The 16,302-nt window shown below is 53.8% G+C and overlaps 1 long non-coding RNA gene across 2 annotated transcripts in view; it reads left to right on the forward strand.

The window, feature by feature from the left end:
- Positions 1-16,302, forward strand: part of LOC311532845 — a 47,997-nt gene that overhangs the window by 19,239 nt on the left and 12,456 nt on the right. Inside the window, exon 3 of one of the 2 annotated variants that reach the window (XR_014714458.1) lies at positions 6,859-8,412. The exons of the other annotated variant lie outside the window; for it this stretch is intronic. This is a non-coding gene — a long non-coding RNA (uncharacterized lncRNA). Of the gene's footprint in view, positions 1-6,858; positions 8,413-16,302 lie in introns of those variants that run through there. 2 annotated transcript variants of the gene reach the window in all.

The raw sequence follows: 16,302 nt of genomic DNA on the forward strand, positions 1-16,302 counted from the left end.
GTTTGCTTGTACCAAGGTCTCTGTGTCAAGACAGGACTAAGCAACCAGTGCCGCCCCCCCGCCCCTGGTTGGATTATGGACAGCCCTCTGGAGGCAGCCAGCACTGGAGATTTTCTGGCATAGTCTGTGTTTATGAGATTTCCAGTCTAAGTCACCTGGCCCAAGAGGGTGAGAGAAATTCCCTTTACAGTACTGCCAGCTCTTGAGAGTCTTGCAATACGTGGTGTTTTTCTGAAAGCCCCAGCTCCCGGAGCCAGGAGAATCTCAGCTTTCCTTTGTTTCTAGTAAGCTTCCAGCCTGCCTGGTTGCAGAGGAAAACTTGGAAATGTGACCCCAATGCACCTTAAAAGCTCCGGAAGCAGAAGGCAAAGATAAAGAATGCCGCATTTATTTTAAAAAAATCATAATTTTTAAGCCAATCTTGTGGTTTTGGGGGGACCTGGACTCACGAGGCTGGCAGTAGTGCTTTGGAGGCTGAAGAATTGCAAAGCACCAGCCTGTCTTCTCCTTAACAAAATACTTAGATCCTCAGCTGGTGAAACTCCCCGTTGACTTCAGCGGAGCTGTGCCAGTTTAGAGCAGCTGGGGATCTGGCCCACTGACTTAAATGGAGCGACACTGATTTGCATCAGATGAGGATCTGGCTTTTAATTTTTGTAGAATAGAAACTCCAGCAAGTGCAATCTCAAGGCCGGTCAAAGCAGGTTAGAAGCTCCCACTTTGCATTAGCAGCTGCCCTGCACAGCTTTGTCTCCAGGCTAGTCAATGACATGCAGGCACTAAGTAGAACATCAGTTGCAACAATGTGTGTTCATTTTACTGCTGCCAGGCGCGTCTGGCCAATAGGAACATGGCAGGCAGCCGGTGTTCTGACTGATAAAATAATTTGCTCTTTCCCTCCCAAAGCATTTTAGAAACATACTGAGTTCAACACCATCGTGACTGGGGGGAGTAGATGAGGTCCATGGCTGAATGCAAGGAGTGATGCTTTCTACCCAAGCGCAGCTGGAAAACAAATTCTTGGGCCCAGATCCTCAAAGGTGCATGATTTCAATGGGAGTTAGGTACCTAGATACCTTTGAGGATCTGGGCTTTTAAGACTGCTGCTGCTTTGGGCATCTGGGAGTAGCCAGGGTCCGTTGCGGTGTCCAGGTTACAAAGGCCAGTGACAAGCAGCAGTTAAACGTCCCCTTTGGGACGTGGGTTTTTTAACCACGAAAGCTTATGCCCAAATACATTTGTTAGTCTTTAGGGTGCCACTGGACTCCTCGTTGTTTTTGTCCCCTTTGGGAACTGCCCTGATCTCTGCCATCTCTCCCGAACCCTTCCCCACCTCAGTCCACTGGCTCTGCCCTGCCGGCATCTCAGGGCGGGGTGAAGACACTGCTTTTGCCCCCTCCAGCTGTGACTCTGCCCTCACAGAAGCAGAGGGAGGAAATGTCCCTGGGGGCCAGGTGATGGGGTGTGCACTCCGCACTGGCAGAGAAAGAGTTAACTGGAGCGGGAGAGCACTCAGTGCACCTGCCTGCATCTGGAGGGTGGGCCAGGCCCAGCTGAAGGGAGCTGGTGGCTAATAAAGGAAGGATTCCAGGGGACTGGGGGGAAGTAGGAGGAGAGTTGGTCCGAGGATCCCCTGCTGATGGGAGTGATGGTGAATGGCAAGTGGACAGAGGTGGACACACTGACAATCTGGGGAGAGGCAGACAGGAGCTGGCCCTCCAGGGAGAAATCCCTGACAGGCAGCGCCTGGTCCAAGAGCAGGAAGGGGCTCTGCAGAGCCTGGCAAGGAGTGAAGGGTCTGTGGAGGAGGTTGCCCAGGTAGGAGCTGGGGAAAAGGGCCTAGAGACAGGCTGAGGTTGGAAGTGGTCCAGGGAGGCAGCCAGGAGCCTGAGGGAGTGGACTGCAGTGGCTTGCTACAAGGTCCCTGGCCTAGAACTGGCCCTGGAGAAAGGTTGTGTGACACCCTGCCCCCCACATTCAAGGGGTGTAAGGAACTGAGCCCAGAATTGGGCCGAAGATCTGGCATGAGGTTATTGGATTGCTGGGTGGTGGAACTCTGTCTCCCCCTGGAATGGGGGGGGGGCTATAAGTGAGCTGGCCGGAGGGCTGATGAGGAGAAGCAGCGGATCAGTGCAGGGCTGGAGCAGCTGTCGTGCGGGGATGTCAGCAGAGGACATCCTGTAATGCCATGCCCAGCTGTGGGGGGGTTGTGCTGGCTGGTGAGTCACTGCTCTGCATGCCCCTGTGTGCCCATTTCTGGACCCTCTGGCTGCACTGTGTTAAACAACCATGCCATGTAAAACCACTATCCTAATAATACACTAATAAAACTCTGCCAAGGCCCAAATGTCAGACACCACATGTGACCAGGACCCAAGAAAGTTATTTGTGCTGGGAAACTAGATTGGGGATGGATCCCTTCCTTCAGTGCAGCTAGCTCTGCCCAGCCCTACTTGAGATCTCAACCCTACGAGGGTTGGGGGGGGGGGGGGGTTAGTTTTGCTAGCTGACTTTAGCAGCAGCTCATTGTGGCAGGACAGAGGGGAGGAATGATGGGCTTGTGGCTAAGGCAGAGAAACCATCTCAAGGGAAACCTCCCTAAGACTTTGGCGTGGGTTGGTGAGAGGGAGTTAACTGAGATGCTGCAAAGGGTCTTCAAACTCTTGTAACGATTTTGTTGGACTATTGTAATGCTGTCATACTAGTTATTCCTGGAGAGGAGATGGGCTAAAACGCTGGGAAAGAGACCTAGTAGAATGCAGGTGGATTTAAGATTTATAATTGGCCTGTTTTCAAACACAGCCCCTTCGATGGCTTCTTCTAAGCAACTGATTTAAACATTTGCTTCAATGTCACAGGATGCCGTTAAGACTGCTTACGTTCCCAATTCTAATCGGGCTGGTTAGTTATTAATCACCAGCAGGTCCACCGGCCCCAAAACAAAATTCGTTTGCCCGTCAGTGAACATTCTTAGTTGGCTGACGACACACGAAAGAATGGATTCACAACAACAGACTTGGGCGTTCTCTTACCACGAGAGATGCGCCCCCAGGGGCCGTTACCTGCTCACGGCAATCACCATTAAGCTCTCCCCAGAGAGACAGCTGAGATTGTAACGGAAGTCGCCACTCCAGAGCCTGTATTCTGTCGACTTGTGTTTGATTGGCTCCCCTGCTCTCTTTCGTACGAAAATAGCCCCAGTTAATAAATGTGACATTTGTTTGGTCATGGTGGCCCTCGGGTAACTCCTGTGACTGAACAGGGAAAGCCACACCCCCGAGCTGGCAGTGAGCGAGAGCTGGTTAAAGCCAGCCTACCATTCCTTGTTCCTCTAAATATTTTTAGTAACTTTTAAAATAGAATTACTTGGTGTCTGTAGTGGGGCGGCTCCCCACTCCAGGAGAGCAGGGGTTAAAAGCAGCCCTTGGAGAGGGCTGTGGTGGGGACCCAATTAGAAAAGAGATTCAGAGTGGCTGAGGGAGGCTGGCTGGCTAGCTGGCCCCAGGTGTGGCTAGCTCAATCAGGCCACGGCTGGCCCTGATAAAAGGGCTGTGAGCCAGGTGATAGAGTCTCACTCCAGGGCTGGAGTGGGAAGGACCTAGCTGTCTGGGAGCACAGGGTACGCAGAGCAGAGCAGAGCAGAGCCGGGCCGGGCCGGGCCGGGCCGGGGGCTCTGGCCTGGTGAGTCCCCAGGCTGAGGCCTTGCTGAAGGCCAAAGGAGGTACTGGGGCTGCAGGGAGGCAGCTGGGCCAAGAAAGGCGGCACTTCCAACCCCCTTGCTGATAATGAGTGGCCATTACAGACTGCACCTGCCCCAGAGAAAGGGGGCTAGATGATGACTGGCAGTAGCCACTGAGGCAAGGTGGGCTTAGAAGGTTGGGGGTTCCCCTGGGGAGGGAAGTCCCAGAGTGTGGGGGGTACTGCTGTGGGCAGAGCCCTGAGGTAAAGGGCACTGGGGTCTGGGAGGGGCACGGGGCCTGAGGCATGAGAGACACTGGCCAGCAGGTGGCGCTCCAAGTGCTGGAATTGAGCTAATTCCCAGATGACCAGCAGGAGGCGCTGCGGCGGTGAGTCTGTGACCTGTTACAGTGTCCAACAACTTAAAGCTGCCAGTTTCAGCTGCACAGTGGCAAGGTGTGTTCCGGGCTGGGGAGAGTGAGATCCCCTGGGCTACTCTGCCAGACTGGATCTGAATCCAGCATGGTTTAGAGGCAGTTTGGCCTAGTGGATCGAGCACACGTTGGCAGGAGGAGACCTGGAGTTTATTCCTTGCTCTGCTCTGGGAAGTTCCTTGCTCTCCTCAGGCAAGTTACTTCTCCAGTCTGTGCATGTTTCCCTTCTACAGCCTGTGATCTCCAGGGGACAGCGACTTTCTCTCACTGTTTGTGTAACGCAGACCACAACGGGGCCCTGATCTCAGGTGGGACGTTCATGAATGCTCATTTATTGCATGCTTGTCAAGGTCTGTTAGAGCTCATGAGGCTTGAATCCTGTCTTTGGATTTTACCTAGGGGGAGGTAAAGTGTCTCTCTCCTCAGCAGGAGAACAATAGTTTGCTCTGTCTCTTCTGCTGGGTCAGTCCTCAAATAGTGAGAGGCGACCCAGCATCGCTTTCCCTGTGGGCCTGGCAAGGGGGGCAGACCCGGTGGTGTGGCTGGTGATGGTGAGCAGACCCTCCCTCTGGCAAGCAGCTTGGACGAAACGCATTGGCACGAGGAGCCTGGCACCGGCACAGCGGGGACGAGGGGGTTTCCCAATGGAGCTGCTGAGCCTGATGGTATCGCTCCCTGTCACCAGGAGCTCCCTCTCTTCCCGGAATCTGCCTCTGGCTGTGGGCACTGGGCTTAGACTTAGGGAGGGGGCTGTGGCTGGCACACCGCATGTCCCAAAGGTCTAAGTCCCAAAGACTTAGGGAGGGGTGCCTGGGGTCTGGCTTTGGCAGGTAGGGTGTAAGGGATAATGGCCTGAGAGCAGAGCAGTGACTGAGGAGCCATCTCTTGGGTCATGTCAAGCCAGGTTGGACGCCACACCAGAAACTAGAGGAAGCCCTAGGCCCCGGGCATGTGCGCATCCCTTTGCAAAGCCCTCTGCGTGGCCTGGAAATGGAAGTGGAGCCTGTGGCTGCTAGGCCACAGGTTCAGATCCAGCCCCGGTCGTGACCGAAAGTTGTTGGAGTCTAGTGGCTACCGGACAGAGCCCTCAACCCCACGTGCGTTAACTGGCCCCTTTGCTGGCAGCGCCAGGAAGAGATCAAGGAGTGATTGGGCCATAGAGCTTGATCTCCCATCATGCCTCGGGGTGGGGGAGCATACCCACAGAGCAGGGGCAACAGTGGAAGTTGAGGCCTCTGCTCTCTAGGGCTGGCTGTCTGGCACCTTCCATCTGTGCTAAAATCACACTGAAGTACAAAACCCTCTGGGGACAAGCCCATTGGCACTAAGGCGTGGGGTTTCCACGATGTGCTCACCAGTGCCTCCATGTGGTGAGAAGCAGGGTCTGGCCCAGGTTTAGTGCAGTGGGAATGGGATGGCATTTATCCCATTCACAAGGAGAGATGCACACACTCTCAGGGGCAAACTCGCACAAACACAGCCATCAGAGCACACAGATCTAAGCACAAACAGATGCACAAATACACAGTGAGAAATGCACTCCCTCCTATACATGCAGACAGTCAGAGACATGACTGTTCCCATAGCCTGCTCTGTACCTTGGCTTGGCAGGATTAGATTTGTGTTGGTAAATGTTGATTTCACCATGCACACAAACAATGAGAATATTTCCATCGATCATCGAAATTTACAGAAAGGCAAAGTAAGAAAACTGATGCTTGAGAATTTATTAGGACTTGATTTCAGGATATTTACTTTGTATATTTTGACCTGTGCTGCTGACAATTTGTGTTTTTTAGAGAGACAAGGTGGGTGAGGTAATCCCTTACCGTTCTTACTTACCACGCTCTGTTGGTGAGAGAGACGAGCTTACACAGAGCTCTTGGTCAGGTTCTCCTGACCGCTCTGATAGTGTGGGACCAACATGGCTACAACGCCACTGCCTGCAATTCGTGTATAATGGTTACAAAGTTGTAACTCTTTGAATATCAATGTCTATTGTCAATAAGTCTGAATTCTGTCGTCGTTCCCCCCACCCTGCCATGGTATGACCCCCACATAATTTGCCACAACTATGAAAATACAAGTTGATTAGGGTTACCATACGTCTGTATTTTCCAGGACCTGTCTGGCTTTTTGGTTCTTAAATCAGTGTCCGGGAGGAATTTTTAAATATCTAAAAACGTCCAGGATTTTGCCATTATTATTTTTCCCCAAAGAAGAGTTGATCATTCAAGAAAGAGAGTGAATGATGATCACTCAAGAGTGCCCACTTTTTCCCCCTAGCTCCCAGCGCTTGTGCCACAAAATAGCTGTCTTGCGGGGCTGGGAGGGGAGGGGGAACTCGACGCGCTCAGGGGGAGGAGGCGGGACCAGGGTGGGGATTTGGGGAAGGGCCCAATGGGGCAGGGTTGGGGCGGAGACTTTGGGGAAGGAGTTGGGATGGGGAAGGGGTGGAGTTGGGGCAGGGCCAGGGATGGGAGGGCAGGAGCAAATCCACCCCCCACCCCCCTGGTGGAGTGTCCTCTTTTTTGAAAGTTCAAATATGGTAACCCTAAAGAAACTCTTGACATTAGCCTAGGCAGGAAGTGGCCAGAAACCCCGGCTGTAGCCCTGGCAGTGACTCCCCTTGCCCAATGGGTGTCACCTGTGCGGTTATACTTCAGGATAAACCAGCCTGAGGCAATTCCTCGTTTTGGCCTGAGTAAATTGCTAGGGAAATAACGGTGTCTTGTTCCTTTCCTAGCACCAGCTGTGCCACGCCTAGCCAGCCGGCCAAGCACCCACCCACGCAGACCCCACCTGAATCATCGTCCGTCTGGGAAGAGAAGCATTGCTGGGTTGGAAGCCTGTTTACTAGAGAAAATGCTCCTTCTCTGGTGTCTTTGGGAGCGAATAGACGTGGGCCCTTTCCAGCATAGTCTTCCCCATGTATCCTTGGGTCACCTCAGGCTGTGGCCCTGATCCAGCAATCGAGGGTTGCAGGGGCCTGGGCTATTAGGTCTGGTTGCAGGATTGGGGCTTTATGTGATCAGCTCCTTGGGGCGAGCCTCACGTCTCTTATAGCTCTGTAAAGCACCAGCCTCACCCAAGGGGTAATGACACAGGACCAGAGTGATGCCAAGAAAGCGGAAACTACTTGCAAGCCCCTTGCTTGGCATTTCTCTGGAACCAGCACCTCCCCTGGTGTAGGGGGCACGCCAGGGTGGAGAGGGGGCATGGTTGGAGCACAGCATGCTCTGGCAATGTCCAGCTGGCAAATGGTCACTAAGGGACCATAACCAACTGAGACCAGTTAAAACAGGGACCCCTGGCTGCTTTAACCTGCTCTGAGGCAGAGAATCCAGGAGCTGTAACCAGCTTCCTGCTGGTCCTGTCCTGATGCACCTGAGAATCTGCCCTGTAGTGTTTGTCAGAGGCTCTTGCTAAAGTCAGAACCTGTTTTTCACTCTAGCTCCGCTGCATGCAGCTGATTGTGTCCCTCTCTCTAAGGAGTACCATGGGGGCTGTAAGTTTCCAAGGCTCTGGCCCGACCTACCGCAGAATTGATTTATCAGCAAACCTGAGCTTGGCCCTTTCTGAGATCTCTGAGCATGATCCAAAACTAGCCTTTGCCCATCTGTTCCCACTGAAACCCTGCCCTCCTCTCGGAGGCAGGAACCTTCCAGCCAGGTGGCCAAGCCAGACCTACACACGCAGTGATGGGACCTAGCAGGGGACTTGTGGGCATGGCCCAGGCCCTAACTGCTGGGGCACACGCTGTAGGAAACACTCCCACATTGACCAGGCAATAATAATAGGAACTTTTCTTTGACAGTCATTAATGGGTTAACAGCCTGCACTGGCAGGATTCCCCTTACACAGATGGGGAAACCTGTATCTTGAGCAAGTGACTTCCTCTGGCCCTGTCTCAATGTCTGAGCCAGAGTAGAACCAGGTGTCCTGCTCTAGCTGCTAGATAACTCTGCCCTCTGTGGCCTTGGGGCCTTGCAAAACTCAGCCTCTTTGCAAGCTTCTCCTGACCCAGCCTCACCAAGGGGAGTGCCCTGAATGCCAGCCAGTCCCTGGATTTCACCAGCAGGGGGTGCTGTTGCACTAAAGAAATGACCCTTGTGGTAAATGGGTTTGCTGTGACTGTCCTGGCAGCCTCTATTCCCAGGGGGCGAGGGCTCAACCCCACTGCTGTCTCATGCCCCCCAGGGGCGAAGGCCAGGCTGGAGAGGAAGAGAACGTGTCTGTTAGTGTTTGAAATGATCAGCCCCAAACACGCTCGTGTCCAGAGCACTAGGATTACGGGCCCTAGTCTGCCCCCCAATAAATTCACTTCTCTGCCATTGTCCGTTGAGAGCATCCTTCCTTTGTGCTGCTGGCTGGTTATTCCTGGGCTCTGTCCTTCAGAAGGTTTAACAGAGTGACGGGAGAAAGGAAAGTGAGATTAGGGCCTTGGGAGTGGATGCCACCCAGTCACAGGGTTCAGATCCCAGCAGTGTCCTCACAGCTTTCCAGGGGAGAGAAACTAAGTCACGGACAGTTTCTGTTCTGCAGCAGAGCTGTGCAAATAGCTGATTTTTTTGGTTTGCTGGCAAATCCAGAGCATCAGAGAGGGGTGAGAAATAGTTTCGGGTTGCCCCTCAAATGGCATTTTTTGGCTAATCAGAAAGTCCCCATCTGTCCTAAGGTGATACCATTTCACGGCTTGGGTTGAGGCTTATTTCATTAGCATTTGTATAGTCCTTTGCAGTTCCATTGTAGACTGGTGCAGGTGCAAAGTTGTACCAGCTGAGCTAAAGGTGAGATTTTTATAATTGGTGCAGCTTTGTAGGTGGATTCTCTTATCACATTAGCTTGCACTAGGAGATTTATTGCGGAAAAGCGGTTTTAAACCAGTAAGAGTTTACACCCAAACGTTGCACTGGATTAACTAAACTAGTTTAAATGAAACAAGTGCATCTGCTCTGTTGCTTAATTTTAGCAGCCTTTTTGAGCCCATTGCCATAGCGTTGAAGTGCTAATGATCCTCTGCTAGAAGGCACTGTGGGAATGCCACATAGAGTGCAACACACAGAGCTGTAAAACTCCTGCGGAATGTGGAAGCCCGCGGCTGGTGGTAGGGGGGCTTAGCCAGATTTACCGATGTGCAAAATTCTCCGCTCCCCCTCTTTGACTAGAAGAGGTGCCAAAGTCACATTAACAGCAGAAGAGCAAACACTAAGGAGCGCTGTGTCCCAGTTCTGGCCTTGCTATTTGATTCATGATGGGATTTGATTTTGTTTTAAGCCATTTCAGGTCTGATTTTAATTGGCATGGTCTCTGTCTGACCCTGGCTGGGAGGCTGGGCCAACTAGGGGTGGGTCCCAAGGAAGACAATTCAGCTGCTCTTTCTTTTCCTGTTGGGTGGAATATCCCCCCCTGCCCCATGCGTTGCCTTCCCCCCATTACCCTAAGCTTTACCCTGTCTTGACTCAAGAGACTCAGGCCTGGGACTCTGCTTCTGCCCTGCTCATGCTAGGCCTGAAACCAGAGATGGGTCCAAGCCAACATCTCAAACCCAAACAACTCCGATTCCAGGTTCCAAACTGCTGCAACATGGGCCTAAAACCCATTCAGAAATGGGAGCCTTTGGGTGGCATTTTCAATGGTGCCTAAGGGAGTTGGGCACCCAGATCCCATTGAATGCCAGTGGGAGCTGGGCATCTGACTCCTTAAGGTGCTTCTGAAACCCCCATCCTAGGGTTGGACTGTGATACACCTTAGTCCATTGATGTCAGTAGGGCTATCTGTGTGCTAAGATACTATTCATCTCTAGTAACAGTCTGGCCCTTAACCAAGGCAGGGTCTGCTCTCCTTCAGAGCAGCTGCCCAGGGCCCCGTTGGTGGTCAGTGTGTTCTAGATATAAACCGTGGTGCACGTGTGACCAATCCCCACCTGGGTCAGCAGCTGGGCCTCAACCCTGGGATCATTACCACAGACCTCTCCTGTTTGAGCTACAGGAGTAACTCCATTAACCAGCTGCAGTAGTAAGCTGTTATCTTCCAGTAGCCCAGACACTAAACTGGAATGTAATGCACATGGTGCCGGTATGTTACACAGCCATGTTAAAAGAAAGATGGAAGAGGGACCAGGAATCTGGTGGTGGGAGGGACTTTGGGAGTATCATCTCCCTCCTGCAAACCACAGTATTGGAGGAAAGACTACAGGCGGAAGGCTCCGGGGCAGGCTAGATGGAGTCTAGTGAATCGAAGCAAGAGGAGCTTGCAGTGATTGCAGACAGGGTGGATCTGTGCACTGCTGGTGCTGGTATGTGTCCAGGGGTGGCTGTGTAAGGGCAGAGAGTGCTTGGTTCAGGGAGGGCTGGCTAATAGGGTAATTACACCGTCTGGGCCCAGCGAGATGTAAACAGGGATGCTATTAACTGGATCGGGTTGCAACATCAAAGCCTGGAGATGGGCCTTGTGAGCTGATCCTTGGTGAGGAATCTGAGCAATGCTGACAGGGCTCTTTGGAAAAGGGGAGGACAATGGCAGCTGGATAGTGGCCCACAGAAAAGGAGCCCAGCGTCACTGACCCTTATGCAGCAGCCAGGACATGGTGCAGATTTTTGTGCTAGCACACAAGTGCGAATGCTGCTGGGAGGGGAGAGGAGGACAGCGAATGGGGTGGAGTGGAAGGGGGGCTGCAGGGTGGGACCGAGGGGCGCCAGCAGAGCTGTGAGCGGCAGGGGCCGGGATCGAGGGGCGCTGGCAGGGCTGCGAGAGCCAGGAGGCTGCGGGGCGGGACTGTGTGGGTGAGGATGGCAGGGCTGGAATGACAGGTATCCTGCAGGCCAGGGCAGGGTCTGTGAGTCCGCAGCTCAGTCCCCTCTGGGCTAGGAAAAGATTCTGGGAAACAAAGCTGAGCAGATGCCCAGGCCTGGCCTGGCTGTAGCATCTGGAGAGCAGCTCAGTGACTTGGGTCTTTCCTAGCCTGGCTTCTCCTTCCCCAGCCTCGCTCTTTGCTGGAGCACTCTGACCCTTTGCCCTTTTCGTCTTTTGAAAGAGCAGCTTCGAAGGTCAGGCCTCTGGCTGGAGCGCTGCCCCCCCGCCCCCCCCCCAACACACACCTCCCAGTCTGCAGCGGGAACATGGCTCTAATCTGCAGCGAGCAACAAAGCCTGCCCTGCCATGCCGAGGGGACTCTGAACTCCAGCTGGTCTGCGGGCAGGGGGGTGGGTAGACCTCTTGGCAAGGTCTAGGGGCCTCAGTGCTGACCCATATCCCCCCTGCTACTCCGGTCTGGGGACCCCACCGCACCAGCCCTGCCCCTGCCCCTCCCTGCTGACCCATATCCCCCCTGCTACTCCGGTCTGGGGACCCCACCGCGCCAGCCCTGCCCCTGCCCCTCAGTGCTGACCCATATCCCCCCTGCTACTCCGGTCTGGGGACCCCACCGCGCCAGCCCTGCCCCTGCCCCTCAGTGCTGACCCACAGCCCCGGCTGTTCAGGAGATGCCCATCCCCTGCATGCTAGCGGTGCCATGCGGTATGGTGATTCGGTGCCAGGAAGGTGCAGCAGCAGCCACCAGCTCTCCTGCAGCGGTTGGGAAGCAAGCGTAGGGGTGCAGAGAGTTCCTCTGCGGGGCCCACTGCTGCCGGCTCAGTGGTTCAGGCCAGGGCAGCCTGGTGCTCTGCGGGGCTTCCTAGCTGCCCAGCTGAGCACCTTTACCTCCCACGGGAAGCCAGCCCCACCGCTGGGAACTCCTTTGCCTGCAGGCGCTGCCATGGGAAGGTCTGTCTGTCCTGGTGCCCAGGGTGACTGGAACCTTAGGCCAGATCTCCCTCCCGCCCCCCAACGCTTTGTCCTGAGAGTCTGAGCTGAGGCTGTGACACTCATTGCACGAGTGTTTTGTGTAGACTCTGGTGTTTGTTAGCAAAGGAACAGCAACGGCCCCACCCCTGAGTAGGAACCCCCTCCAGATGTTGAGAACATTCCCTTCCAGAGCCAAACGCTGTCCCCTGGGCTCCTCTCTCGTGGGGGCCAGGTTCACTCTGAGCTGGGCCCCTTGGCCTTCCTGGAGCTGAAGCAGCTGCAACAGGCAAACTGCCTCCACACCCTTTGCCTTGGAGCATGCCCATCTCGCAGTGCGCCGGAATGCAGCGTGCATGCTCCCGGGCCCAGAATTCTTATCATACTTCGCAATTAGCATGTCACCGTCCTGGGCGAGCCAGTGATCGCTTAAATTAGCCAGCTGGAAAACAACATAGGTACATTACAGGGGCAGCTGGGGATGGGGGGGCGGGGAGGGAAAGCGCTCTGTTAATGGGTCACAATGATGCTGGGGGTCATGGGTAGTACAAAGAGAGAATGTCCCACACCCCCCACTGATTAGCTGGGGAGAATCCCCCAGTTTTCATAGGTAGAACCCATGTGGCCAGCCTGGCTTTCATGCAGACCAGACAGCATTTGTGTCACTCACATCACCTTAGTGTGGTTCGTGTGACAACACACAAGGTATGTATGTGGCTCTTACACTCTTAGTGTGGCTAACATAAGTGTCTGATGGGAACTGTATGTTGCTTGTATGGCCTTAGCATGACTCCTAGACTCACATGGGTTTCACATGACAAGGTCATGCTTCTATAGAGCAGTGATTCTCAACCAGGGGCCCAGGGCCTCTTGGGGGGCTGTGGGTAGGTTTCATGGGGTCTGTCAAGCAGGGCCAGCATTAGACTTGCTGGGACCCAAGGCAGAAAGCCAAAGCCCCACTGCATGGGGGTGAAGCCCAGGGCTTGGAGCCCCACCACCTGGGCCTGAAGCCGAAGCTTGAGCAACACAGCTTTTGTGGGGGGGCCCTGTGGTGTGGGGCCCCCGGGCAATTGTCCTGCTTGCTACCCTCTAACGCTGGCCCTCGCTTTTATATGTAGAAAACCAGTTGTTGTGGCACAGGTGGGCCGTGGAGCAGGAGCGGCAGAAGCGCTCTGAAAGTGGGGGGCCACAGGGGCCCAAACCGTGGCCCTGCCCCTCCCCACACCACCCATTTCCCCCATGATACCACCGCTTATCCCCAAGCCCCCGCACCTCCTCTTTCCCTGAGGCCTTGCTCCACCTCTTCCCCCCCCAAGACTCCACCCCTGGCCGGTTCACTTTTGTAACATGCCCACCATCCAAGTATTCTACAGGACAATATAATTGGGGTGTGTGTGTGTAGCTGGTTGTTGAGGCATACATAGGACAGGGCATCAATGAGTATATAACTCATTTTGTCTGTTCATTCTCAAAATATCCTGAAACACTTGGCTTGATTCCTTTTTCTCATCCACAGTTCACTGCAGCTAATTCAAGGGAGGTGGGGTGCATGTGTTTGTTTTGCAACACAGTTTGAGGAAGGGATTAGAGGCTGCTTAGCACAGGAGTGACACTTCTCAGCCAGCTACAAGGAAGGATGTGTCATGGTCGCTGAGTTTTTGTTCCTGAGAGATCCCCAGCAGGGTGGCTGCTTCCCAGGGGTAGCTGAGGGCTGAGCTACAGACAGACTTGCAGGGCTTGATCAATCAGGTCCCTAAAACCCATTCTTGCGGTGCAGGTTTGGACGGGGATACACTTATTTTGCAGTCAAAGGATACATCTACACTGAGCCTGGGTCAGCTGACATGGGCCAGTCGCGGGCATTTCACGGCAGTGTAGACGTCCCCGCGGTGGCTGAAGTCAAGTCAGCTAAAGAAACCTGTCAAGGTTCCTTCCCCACTCTGAACTCTAGGGTACAGATGTGGGGACCTGCATGAAAGACCCCCTAAGCTTATTTTTACTAGCTTAGGTTAAAAACTTTCCCAAAGCACAAACTTTGCCTTGTTCTTGAACAGTATGCTGCCACCACCAAGTGATTTAGACAAAGAACAGGGAAAGGACCACTTGGAGTCCCTATTTCCCCAAAATATCCCCCCAAACCCTTACACCCCCTTTCCTGGGGAGGCTTGAGAATAAAGAAGATGAGCACAAACCAGCCTTGGATTTTTAAGACCCAAAAAACCCGATCAGATTCTTAAAAAACAGAACTTTATTAGAAGAACAAAACAAAGATAAAAGAAACACTCTGTAAGATTAGAATGGAAGGTAATCTCACAGGCAGTCAAATTCAAAAAACAGAGAATCCCTCTAGGCAAAACCTTAAGTTACAAAAAGACACAAAAAAAAAGGAATACACATTCCCTCCAAGACAGCGAATTTACAAGCCAAAACAAAGAAAACCTAATGCATTTTCTAGCTAGATTACTTACTAACTTTACAGGAGTTGGAGGGCTTGCATCCTTGATCTGTTTCCAGCAAAGGTATCACACAGACAGACAAAAGCCTTTCCCCCACCCCCATCCAGATTTGAAAGTATCTTGTCCCCTCATTGGTCATTTTGGGTCAGATGCCAGCGAGGTTACCTTAGCTTCTTAACCCTTTACAGGTGAAAGGATTTTGCCTCTGGCCAGGAGGGATTTTATAGCACTGTATACAGAAAGGTGGTTACCCTTCCCTTTATATTTATGACAAAACCGATTTAGCTGACTTGACTTACAGCTCGACTTTAGTGGGGACTCGGCGCCTCTGTGCCGCTAATGCAACCGCTCGGTGCTGCGGGAGCGTTATTTCGCAGCGTGCTCTCACTGGAGCGGGGCTAACTGGAGAGGAGTTATTTTGAGTGTAGATATACCTGGCGTTATAAGGTGTGTGGGGCTGAGGTCTGGTCTACACTGGGAATTAGGTCGGTATAACTGTGTCTCTCGGGGGCGGGCGTGTGTGAAAAACCTAACTCCCAGCGTAAACAGCGCTGGATCGCTGGGAAAATTCTCCTGTCAGCCTCGCTACTGCTGCAGCGTTTGGAGTGCAGACAAGACCCACTGTGTGTGTGTGACAACACGTGTGTCTGCGTGGTGCAGCTGCGAAGACGAGTGTGTCAGTACAACACAAAACGAGAGGGGGAGTGGCCACCCGGCTGGTTTGGGGCCCGACTGAGATGGTGGCACTGGTCTTTCCCCTGCAGGTGGAGATGCTCCTCAAAACGAGAGACAGCCCCACCCGCTGCAGGGGACAGAGTTAGAGGGAGGGGTTCACCCCAGAGCTGGGAACAGCTGAGTGCAACTGACTGAACGGTTTAGATTTGTTTGCTGTGTTGTTGTAGCCACGGGGGTCCCCGAAGATTAGACAGACAAGGTGGGGGAAGTCATCTCTTTTATTGGACCCGCTTCTGTTGGGGAGACAGACCAGCTTCTGAGCCACAGAGAGCTCTTCTGAACTGCTTTTGCTAAGCGATCATCCCACCCTTTGCATTTCTCTGGGATGCTCGGAGTTCCTTTCCCAGACCTGAAGCCAAGCTCCATGGAGCTTGAAAGCTCGTCTCTCTCACCAGAAGTGGGTCCAATGTAGGCTCACCCACCTTGACGTTTCTGGAGCGAACGCACCTCTGCAGGAAGGTGCTGGATTCACACCTACAGCCCGGTGGAGAGCCCAAGATCAGGCCCAGCAAGGCAGCGTCACCCGCGTTGCCCTGTAAATGGGGTGCAATGCTGCCCTGTGGGAAAGGCCTCCCGGGGCTTGCGGAGGGTCTGGGGAGGGGGATCAGCCTCTAGATTCATTTCACACAGGAGCCACTGAACCGTGATTAGAAAATGGCCTTGCTGGGCTGCCGTGTGCCAGCAAGCATGGGCTGTGAGCCCCACTTCCAAAGCCTGGTGGCAGCAAATCAGCTCCAGACAAATGGAAACGCTTCGGACCAGCGAGAAAGCAAGTTCTGCTCTCCTGCTGCCGAGGGGATTATAGACCCCTCGCTGAGCGCCACGCAGAGCAGCAAACGCACCTCAGCAGCTCCCTGCCGGGGTGTACGTGCTTCCCAGTCTGCCCAGGACAGGGCGACATGGGGCCTGCGCCACCAGACAGTTGCTTTTCAGTTCAATTTCTCTTGTTTTCTCTCCGGCCCTGGCATGGTGCATCGCTCTTGCAAGGACGTGGCTTGGTCTGTGGAATCATCTGAGTCCGGGAGTGGGAGGGAACCTGCGTGGGCGTTTGGACCCCCCGGGTGCGCTCGAGGTCCCCTTCATGGTCCATCCGTGAGGCTCTTCCCACCCCCAGCTAGGTAGCTGCGACTCAAGCTTTAGCAGCTTGTGCTTTTAGCGCGGAGGTCCCCGGTGAGTGGGCCAAGAGGGCGACTGTCGCATGATTCCCTTCTCCAGAT

Source organism: Lepidochelys olivacea (genome assembly GCF_965140295.1).
Source record: "Lepidochelys olivacea isolate rLepOli2 genome assembly, chromosome: 18".
Taxonomy (NCBI): Eukaryota; Metazoa; Chordata; order Testudines; family Cheloniidae; genus Lepidochelys; species Lepidochelys olivacea.